The sequence below is a fragment of the Bubalus bubalis genome, chromosome 3, assembly GCF_019923935.1.
Source record: "Bubalus bubalis isolate 160015118507 breed Murrah chromosome 3, NDDB_SH_1, whole genome shotgun sequence".
NCBI classification, from domain to species: domain Eukaryota; kingdom Metazoa; phylum Chordata; class Mammalia; order Artiodactyla; family Bovidae; genus Bubalus; species Bubalus bubalis.
The window spans coordinates 165,376,070-165,386,035 of record NC_059159.1 but is presented as its reverse complement, the minus strand read 5'-3'; the positions used below and the strand labels follow the sequence as shown (position 1 = coordinate 165,386,035).

The following is a 9,966-nucleotide window of genomic DNA, read 5'->3' as shown; positions in this document are numbered from 1 at the left end:
TTCAGTGCATAGAAGCTGTTACTATGATTACCATAAGATATGTGTGTAGGAGGTCACCGAACCTGGGGAACTGGGAGGAGCTTTCCACCAAAAGGAAAGAGAACTGTGTTATAACACAGCTGGATACCAGACCTTGGGCAGATCACTTCCTGTCTCGGGGCCTATTACACGCCCTTGCCCCTGTGAAATACGATTGGTCGAGGAGCCCTTTAAATTACTGTCACTGATTTATTTCTTATAGGCCTGGTGCGATGTTTATTCATTTACTCCCTTCAGCAACCCTGTGAGGTGAAAGTTAAGAATCCCGTTTACCTGAAGTTCAGTGGCAGCGAGCGGCAGAACTGGGGCGAGAACCTAGGCCAGTTTGACACCTTACACTGTCATCCTTCCCGGAGCACTCTCACTGAACAATGGATTATTTCTGTCTCGTTCTCACTGCAGGACTTTAGGCAAGTTCCCATCTCTGCCCAGGCCTGCGTTTGCCTGCTTGTCTAAAAGGTTTCGAGTAGAATACACTCGAGGGGTAGTGATAATACCTACTTACCTTATAGGCAAGGATCGGACAGGAAGAGTTTACAACCGTGCCTGACACATAAGAGCTCTAGAAAACTTTATTATCGTTACTGTCGTGTTTATTATTCGCTTCCGCCATCAGAGTTTATGTATTCTTCCTCACTGCGGTTCTGTGAAACCCTTCACTAACGTCTTAACTCCAGGCGCCTCAGTCTCCCATCTGCGGCTGGGCGGGTTTCAGAAGAACACGCAATCTCCCAGATTTGAGATTTTCAGTCCTGGAGCCTGGAGCCTACGTCCAAACCTCTTGCGGCGGGACACAGGCTGCCACCTCTCAGCGATTGGTGGAACATCCAGAAACCCCGCCTCCCGGGGCCGTGCCCGGGCCGTCATAGGCCGGTCTTGAGATTATGCAAAACATCGCCGCTCCGCCCCGCGCCCGGATTGGAGGCCTTTGTTTGCCGCTCAACTCCAGGAAACTACCCGCGCGCCGCGGCAGCCGGCAGGTGAGACCCTGGGAGGGGCTCGCGGTGGGTCTAGGGCGGGTCCTGGCCTCTTGCCGGGTCTCAGTTTCTCCATCGGGGAAATGGGGAGGAACAGTGGACAGCGTCGGTGGGCTCCGATCTACAGGGACCGCGCAGCTTTCGGCCTCTCCCACGTGGAAACCCCTGCGCTCGGGAAGGAGACCGATCGCCGCTCCGGGAATGGGAGGGAGCTCTGGATGGGCTATGGGGTTCGAGTCCAAACCCCGCCGGCCTCAGTTCCACCCTCTGACCTCAGTTTCCACCTCCGCGCAATGGGGGCGTTGGCTTTTTCTCTCCCTATCTCTTCAACTGGGGTTGGTCACAGGGAGGGGAGGGGTCCCGAGGGAATCTGGGGGTGGATCTTGGCTGGGCTTACGGCTGTGTTTGGGTTGGAGGTGTGGCCCGTGTAGCTGTGGTTACCCGGGAGGTGGGACTTCTGTGTCTGTCCTGGGATTTGTGTGATATTCGCTCACCCGGCAACAACCTGCGCAGCCTGACAATCCCGAGCCGCGCACCCTCCCCGGACAACTAACGCAAGTTTCTTTTCCTCTTTTTGGCAGGGGTGGGGAGGTAGAGCAAGGCCCAGCATGAGGGTGGGCCACTGTGACACTGGTGGGATCTGGAGCGGACTGCAGGCATAAGGCCAGCCTCTCTGGTTACGAAGGTGGGGACACTGAGCCCCAAAGAGGAGCTGAGACTTGCCCAAGGGCGCGCAGCGGGGCGGCCGCAGAGCTAGCTTCTCCCCTGTGTGATGGGTCTGGCACAAGCGGAGCCGGAGCCTTCTTACTGCGCCACCTTGGACAAGACTCTTCCCTGCTCCTTTCCCTGGCTTTCGTTGAAAGAAATGACATGTTGGCACGGATCATTACCTACATTTGGAAAGTGTCTGCTTCAAAGTTAAGAAAGTTGGAAAGGAACATTGCTGATAACTGGGCTATTTTGGAGCTGAGAAAAGAAGCTGAGATAGGTTGCAGTGATAAGAGGCATTGTTCCTGTCCTCTAGAACACAAGGAGAAGAAATGACTGAAAGTGAAGCATGAAGGACTGGGGTTAGATACATAGAGGGACTTCCAAAGAGGCATTTCCAGGCACCTCCTTTGGAGTTGGTGGGTTTTATTTTTTTGGCTCTTGTTTTGTTTTGTCAAAAAACAGAATTGCTACCTATCCATTTGAGGGGCCCTAAGTCTGGCTTACTTACCAATAGAGGATGGACTCTGTGGTCTTTGGAGGATTATTTATTCTCAGGGGTGGTCTCTGTTCTTCAGAAAGAGGGAGAAGATGCCCATGTGAGGCCTTTAGGCAAAGGCCCAAAGTCCAGAGGTTTGCATTTGAAACATGTGATTTGGGTTGTTTCTTGCAAGGGGGTTTCATCAGCTCCCATCAGTCCACAGAGTCCACCAGAAGTGCCAGGGTTTCCAGAGAGACTGGGAATGGTCCTGGCACTGTGGCTGGCATGCTGAGAGGGTATTTTGGAAAGTGGTGCACATCAAAGACATTTCAGTGTACCCCCATGAAGTAGGAAAGAAAGAGTATTTTTTTGCTTTTTTCAGCATCCGGCTGAGTCACCAGCTGAATTCCAGGCCTTTTTGTGTTTCCTCAGTCCGGGAGGGAGGTGGAACAGATCTGAAGACTGGGAGTTAGAAGACCTTGGATCGAATCCTCAGCCTAGCTTCAGTTCTGAGTGCCTTAGCTTCCCCCTTTGCAAAATGGGAATGGTAATGACATTTTAAGGCTCAAGTGAGGTGGCATCACAGGAAGTTTGGTTCAGGCTACATTCTAAGTTTGGCGATGGGGACACTGAGGTCCACAGAAAGGAAGGCATAACAACAATAAGACTGTTAATAATACAGAATGCTATCTTCCAGCTACTGTGCAAACGGTTTTACTGCATCAAGTAAAGTCTGGGAAGGCAGGAGTTTTTGTGCATCTTGTCCCCAGTCACCCTCTCCGTGCCTAGTACAGAGCTCTACCACATGGTAGGTACCCTGTATATTGTTGTTGATCAACTAGTGTTCACATTGTTGCCATAAGATGAGTGCTATTGTTTTACATTTTACAAATGAGAAGTTCGAGATTCAGACAGGTTAAGTCACTCACCTGAGGTCACACAGCTCTTCTTTGGGGTTAGTCTGCTGTTATTTTGGGATGTTGCAGGGGTGTGTCATCTGGTGAGAGCTGATTGAATGTATCTCTTCCCAGTGCTGTGTTCAGTGATACTGTGTTGGTAGCGTGAAATTGACCATAGTAAGGGCATTTATATTATAGAAATTAGTAAAGGCCATGGTTCAGGGCTTTTTCTTTTCCTTTCTTTCTTTCTTTCTTTCCTTCCTTCTTTCTTTCTTGACTGAGCCATGGGGCATGCAGGATCTCAATTCCCTGACCAGGAATCAAACCCAGGCCCCCTGCGGTGGAAGCATGGAGTCCTGGTCACTGGACTGCCAGGGAATTCCCATCGCCCCCGACCCCTCCTGCCATGCTGTTTTTAAATAAGAGAGCTGCATGTGAAGTGTATGGGGTAATGAAAGACTGGCCTTTGCATGACAGCCAAAGTTGGCCAAGGCCTGCTCCCCACTACTGTTCCCCTGAAGTGCAGAATTTTGGAAAGTGACTTTTATGAGATGAGGCTGCTAGTCTGTGATGCGAGTGGTGCAATGCAACAGCCCTCTGACTTGGGAACGGGTTGTTACAAGCCTGAATTCCAAGCCAAAATGTCTAGCCTTTAACCTGAAAGTGACAGCAGCCACCAGTGGCATTTAAACAGGGAAAGGCTTGGTCAGAATGATGCTCTAAGAAGATTTATCCAGCAGCATGTGCTGAAGAGATTGGAGGGTGAGCTGGGGGCAGGGCAGCTGGGAAGAAGCTCTGGTTGATCCGAGGAGCCAGGAGAAAGCTAACAGGGTCCCTGGTTTTCTTTTCTTTTTTTAAAATTCTATTTGTTTATTTTTACTTGATTGAGGATGATTGGTTTGATTTCTGCTATACCTCAACATGAATTAGCCATAGGGATACATATGTCCCCTCCTTCCTGAACCTTGCTCCCACCTCCCAGGCTTTCCCACCCCTCTAGGTGGTTACAGTTTGCGTTTCCTGAGTCATACAGCAGATTTCCATTAGCTATTTATTTTACATATACATATGCTTCCACGCTACTCTCTCCATTCATCTCAGCCTTTTAACAGGGCCCCTGGTTTTCTGAGCACATGTGCTAAGGCTGGCAAACACTACCCTGTAACTTTTGAAGTGAACCTGGGTCTCCACTTCCCAAGCCATGCTTCCTTATAAGCAAGGCCCTGAGGACAGTGTTACCCTCCATCTGTAGATGAGGCTATGGAATATATGTTTGGAAACATATCAGAACCACCAGATTTGGACCCAGGCCTCTCAGCCCCCACACTCTCACATTTTTAATTTTTTGGTCCCTCCTCTATTCCAGCCTGCAGTCCCATCTTAGTCTCATTTTCCTTGCCAAGTGTCAGCCAAACTCCAGCTAGACCGTCGGGAGAGACTGCCTGCCCCCAGAGGTGGTCCTGGACCACCTCCCTAGATCCTCACCAGCATTTCTCACATCCTCCACTCCAAGCTGAGCCTCTTGTGGGGGAGGGACCAGTGATCAAAGCCAGACTTGGATGCCTAGCTGTGAGTCTTCTTAGAGTCTTGGGATCACAGCCAAGGACCAAGGAGGGACCTCAGGGGTCAGGAGGCTACTTTCAGCCCCTCTGCCGTCAAATCAGGGATTCATCTGGAGGGTAACACTTTACTTGTGGGTGCAGATCCAACTCTGCTCCTATTGTGCTGTGTGACTTTGGGCAAAGTGTATAACCTCTCTGGGTCTTTTCTTGTCTGTTAAATGCGTGATTATGAAGTTCCAATGAGACGACACATGCCGTGTCCTGAGAGGTTTGACTAAGGCTGAGGCTGGGATTGCTTCCTTTCCTTTTTGTGATCTTCACATAATCCTACGTGTTGCATAATGGCTATGTATTATTTATTCATGAGTAAGCCATGTGAAAAAGCACAGGGTCAGAGTCTAAAAAGAGGAAGAGAGGAGGTGTGGGATGGGGATACCGAAGAATGTCAGAGCTGCGAAGGCCCTGGAAGAGCCCAGCCTTCCCCACTTTCACGGGCAGGGAAACGGAGCAGGGTCGGGACCAAGGTCACATCAGAATGAAGACCTGCACAGCTGTGCGGCAGTGGCTTGTGTTTGTTTTGCTTTGTTTTTTTACCAAATAGTGAAAGTTCATTTTACTCTTAAAATAGCTGTTATTTTTAGAAAATACACATAAGGAAAAAGAGTAAATTTGCCTTAGTTTTCTACCTAGTAATAATTATTGTAAACATTTTGGAGGAATTCTCTTTTTCTTTTCCTGTTTCCCTCCTTCCCTCCACTTCCTCCATATTTTACTGTGTTTTTCTTTAATGGACTCAAATTAGATATTTATTATTTTCTAATTGGCTTCTTCACTTAATGTATGACGGTTTTTTGCATTACATTATATTCTTCTACAATATGACTGTTCCTCACTGCATAATATTCCTTTGAGTGGAAATACCATCATTTATCTTTTTAATGATCCCATTATTGGACACCGAGGTTGTTTCCCACCTTTCCACCACCTGCAAAGTGATTAAGATGGTAGTGTCTGGTTTCAGACTACTTGATTCAAACCCAGCTTCCTCTCCTGGGACATGGGCATAATAATTCCTGCCTCCTTGGATTGGTATGAGGATTAAATAATGAGTTTCTAATCCATGGAAGGGCCTTTATGTAATAGGTGCACAATAAAATTTTGCTGTTAGCAATGTGTTCCCGCACGTGCACATTTTTTTGTTGTTGAACTCTTTCCGTGGAAGATAAATTTGAGTGTGTGTGTGTGTGAGTGTGTGAGCATGAGTGTGTTTTCTTCAATATAAGCACACTCTCCTACATAACCGGTGTTTTAGTTGGCTGAGGAAGACCTTTATTCTCCTCCTTAATGATTCAGGGTGAGGACACAGTTTCTAGCTGGGTCAGTGATCCCCAGACCAGGTTTGGGGGCCATAGGGAGAAGAATCCCTGGGAGATAGCAGCATTTCTCTCCACTTGATCAGAAGGGCTGGCTGCTGCCTTTTGTGTAAAGGACTCAGAGCTTGATCTGTGGTTAATATTAGGAGAGCCAGGAAAGTTCAACTTGGTCCTACAGGCAGCAGGCCATAAAGCCATTTCATAGATATGTCCAAAGTCATTTATTCATGAGTTCTGTGCCAACTAGGCATTGGCCATGGCTTTAGGCTATGTAGTCTCATTGACCAAAGATCCTGTAAAGTCCCATTTTATAGATAAGGAATCTGGAGTTCAGAGAAGTTAAGTGACTTGTCTAAGGTCACACAACTTCCAAGAGAGACCCTGGAAGCCTCTGATTATTCACAAAACCCATGTGCCCTGAACCCCTGCTCCTCACAGCCTCCCATCAGCTTAGTGTTTCTGCCTGTGTGGGCAAGTGGGATCAAAGAACCCAGGAGATTTCATGACAGAAGGCCACTCTGATAACCTCAGAGAGAATCCCATTAAGCCTCAAAGATCCAGAGCCAAGAGAGGGAAAAGCTTTTGTCCAGCATCACTCAGGCTGAAACTAGGTCTCCTCTTCCCAAGCCATGCTTCCATCATTTCTGGGTCCATTCCTGAAAGTCTCTCCTGCCTCCTTACCCCTGTGGATTTTAACGATAGGTGCAAATCCAGCAATCTGGGCAGGAAAGAGTGGGTGACCTCAGGGTGGGTTTTCATTTCTTCCCCAGGGAAGGAGAGAGCTCAAGGAGGCACTGAGGATGAAATAACAGCCATGGTTTCCTTCAGGATGGCTGAGAAGCCTGCGGGTCCCCGGTACCCCATGGGCCTCGGGACATCATGTAAAGGAGCGACTGTCCAGGGCTCATCACATCAGCCAGCAACGCCTGTCTGGATCCTGGGCCATGTCCTGTGCTGTGTCCTGGGAGGCACCAGAAGGCTTGAAAAAAGATTCACTTTCCAGCCTGATTAACATGCCAGGCATTTAGGTGGGGCTTAAGAATGATTGTGGAGGCGGGGAGTAGGGAGTGTGGGTGAGAAATAGCCATCAGGACATTGGAGCATTGTGACCCAGGGGCTGAGGAAACAAATGGCCAGGGCTCGCTGAGCTCCTGTGTTGAGAACTGGCTCGTGCAGACACAGCCCTCCAGGCGTGCTTCTGATGAAGGTGCTCAAGCCCTGGCTGCTGCTGCTGCTAAGTCGCTGGCAGTAGGGGCCAAAGGTTTGTGTTTGCTCCTTTGCTTCTGACCCATCTCTGGGCCTCTGTTTCCCTGATGCATATGATGAAATCATATCCTTGTCCTGCCCATTTCCCAAGGTGTTTCTCAAGCATCTAATGCTGTGAAGGATGGGAAAGCACTTCAGAAAACCGAAAGGCTTTGTGAGGAACCAGAGCCTCCTTATAAAGTCAGAACGTTGACTTAGTGAGTTGCAATTCGGGATATAAGCTCCCCTCCTGATTTTCTGGTGCCTGGATTATTAATGATCTCCACAGTATATACAGTGTGAGGACCAAGCATGGCTGTTAAGACTTGGGTCTTTGCGCGTCTGAATCTCTAGCGGCACTCACCAGCTTTGTGACTGTGGGCAAGTTGTTGTGACTCTTGGGGCCTCTGTTTCAGTTCAGTTCAGTTCAGTTCAGTCGCTCAGTCGTGTCCGACTCTTTGCGACCCCATGAATCGCAGCACGCCAGGCCTCCCTGTCCATCACCAACTCCCGGAGTTCACCCAGACTCACGTCCATCGAGTCAGTGATGCCATCCAGCCATCTCATCCGCTGTCGTCCCCTTCTCCTCCTGCCCCCAATCCCTCCCAGCATCAGAGTCTTTTCCAATGAGTCAATTCTTCGCATCAAGTGGCCAGAGTACTGGAGTTTCAGCTTCAGCATCATTCCCTCCAAAGAAATCCCAGGGCTGATCTCCTTCAGAATGGACTGGTTGGATCTCCTTATAGTCCAAGGGGCTCTCAAGAGTCTTCTCCAACACCATCGTTCAAAAGCATCAATTCTTTGGTGCTCAGCTTTCTTCACAGTCCAACTCTCACATCCATACATGACCACAGGAAAAACCATAGCCTTGACTAGACGGACCTTTGTTGGCAAAGTAATGTCTCTGCTTTTCAATATGCTATCTAGGTTGGTCATAACTTTCCTTCCAAGGAGTAAGCATCTTTTAATTTCATGGCTGCAGTCACCATCTGCAGTGATTTTGGAGCCCCCAAAAATAGAGTCTGACACTGTTTCCACTGTTTCCCCATCTATTTGCCATGAAGTGATGGGACCGGATGCCATGATCTTCATTTTCTGAATGTTGAGTTTTAAGCCAACTTTTTCACTCTCCTCTTTCACTTTCATCAAGAGGCTTTTTAGTTCCTCTTCACTTTCTGCCATAAGGGTGGTGTCATCTGCGTATCTGAGGCCTCTGTTTACCTACCTGTAAACTGGGGGTGTCACGTCAGCCTCACTGGGTGGCTGTGAGGGCCACAAACAAGGCTGGGATGACAGGCTAGATTCAGAAGATCAGCCAGCAGGCGTCCGCCGCGCTTCTCCTGCGCGTCAGGGTCTGTGCTGGGCGCTGGGTAGTGGTGTGCTTCACAGAGCTCCCAGGTGTCAGGCAGACCGTGCTCAGTCACGTCCGACTCTTTGCGACTCTATGGACTGTAGCCTGCCAGGCTCCTCTGTCTGTGGGATTTTCCAGGCAAGAATACTGGAGTGGGTTGCCACTTCGTCCTCCAGAGGATCTTCCTGACCCGGCGTCTCTTATGCCTCCTGCATTGGCAGGCAGATTCTTTACCACCATAGGCACCTGGGAAGCAGACCCAACGTCTAATTCCAACTGGCAAGTCTGCAAAAAGGGCACATGGTTCTGGGATCTGCAGGCTGACTGCAAGTCACCAGGGAGAAGAAGTGGGGTTGAGTGAAGAGGGGGGCACTGTACGTTTGTCCCAGGGACACCAAGGAGCCCCCCGTGTTCCCCAAGCATGCTGAGGACAGAGAGGCTGGAGTGCAGCCTAGCTGTGGAGTTTCATCTTCTTTCTCAGAATAGTGGGCAGCTTAGCACAATGTTTTAAGCAGAGAAGGGCTGTGTTTGGACATGTCCGTTTTGCGAAGAGCACTTGGTACAGTGTTCGGAAGGGCCTAGAGAGATCCTTGGGCTTTCCAGGAGATGCTGTTACAAGAGGCCACGTAGGGATGCAGTGACGGAATGGATTCCAATGAGATTTAGGAAATAAAATCACTAGCAGTTGATGATGGATTGGTTATGGGGTGTAAGAGGGAAGTATCCAGCATGGTGGTCGGTTCTGGCCTGCGCACTTGAGTCAAAGATGGGGGCCAAGCTGCGTACAGAAGGGTGGGTTCAAAAAGTGAGTGTTCGTTGCCATTCCCTTCTCCTGGGGATCTTCTCGACCCAGGGATCAAACCCAGGTCTCCCACACTGCAGGCAGATTCTCTACCATCTGAGTCACCAAGGAAGCCCAGGGCAGGTGCCAGGGTAACCATATAATGAATGAGCTTGGTTGGTTAAGTAGCATTCGGCCTGTAGTTGGAGATGATGTGCTGGCGGAGGGCACCACACAAGCAAAGGAAGGGAGAAGGGTTGGTAAGCCTGGGGTGTCAAGGAGATGGAACAGGGCACACAGGGGCTGTCTCCCTTGGGGTTCGGCGCCTGCTTCTAAGTTAGGGGTGGGGGGTTATTTAGGGGCTGCACGGCGTGCCTGGAAGCAGCAGCCACCTGGCATTTTGATGGCAGTGCTGCCTGAATTAATGGCCAGGGAGGGAGAGAGTGAGTGAGTGACGGGGTGTCAGGGGAGCCCGCCCCTCACACAATGGCCCACATGGTCACCAGAACTGGCAGGGAGGAGCCTTATTAGGAATTGGCTCCGTTCCACC

General features: G+C 49.6%; 1 protein-coding gene across 3 annotated transcripts in view; it reads left to right on the top strand.

Moving 5' to 3' along the window:
• The first annotated feature begins 947 nt into the window (after window positions 1–947).
• AKNA (AT-hook transcription factor) overlaps window positions 948–9,966 on the top strand; it is a 59,127-nt gene continuing 50,108 nt past the window's right edge. The window contains exon 1 of one of the 3 annotated variants that reach the window (XM_006061210.4): window positions 948–1,019. The gene's annotated coding sequence lies outside the window, so the exon portion shown is untranslated. Of the gene's footprint in view, window positions 1,020–1,426; window positions 1,571–1,618; window positions 3,014–9,966 lie in introns of those variants that run through there. The other 2 variants (XM_044940505.2, XM_044940506.2) reach the window with 2 other exon arrangements.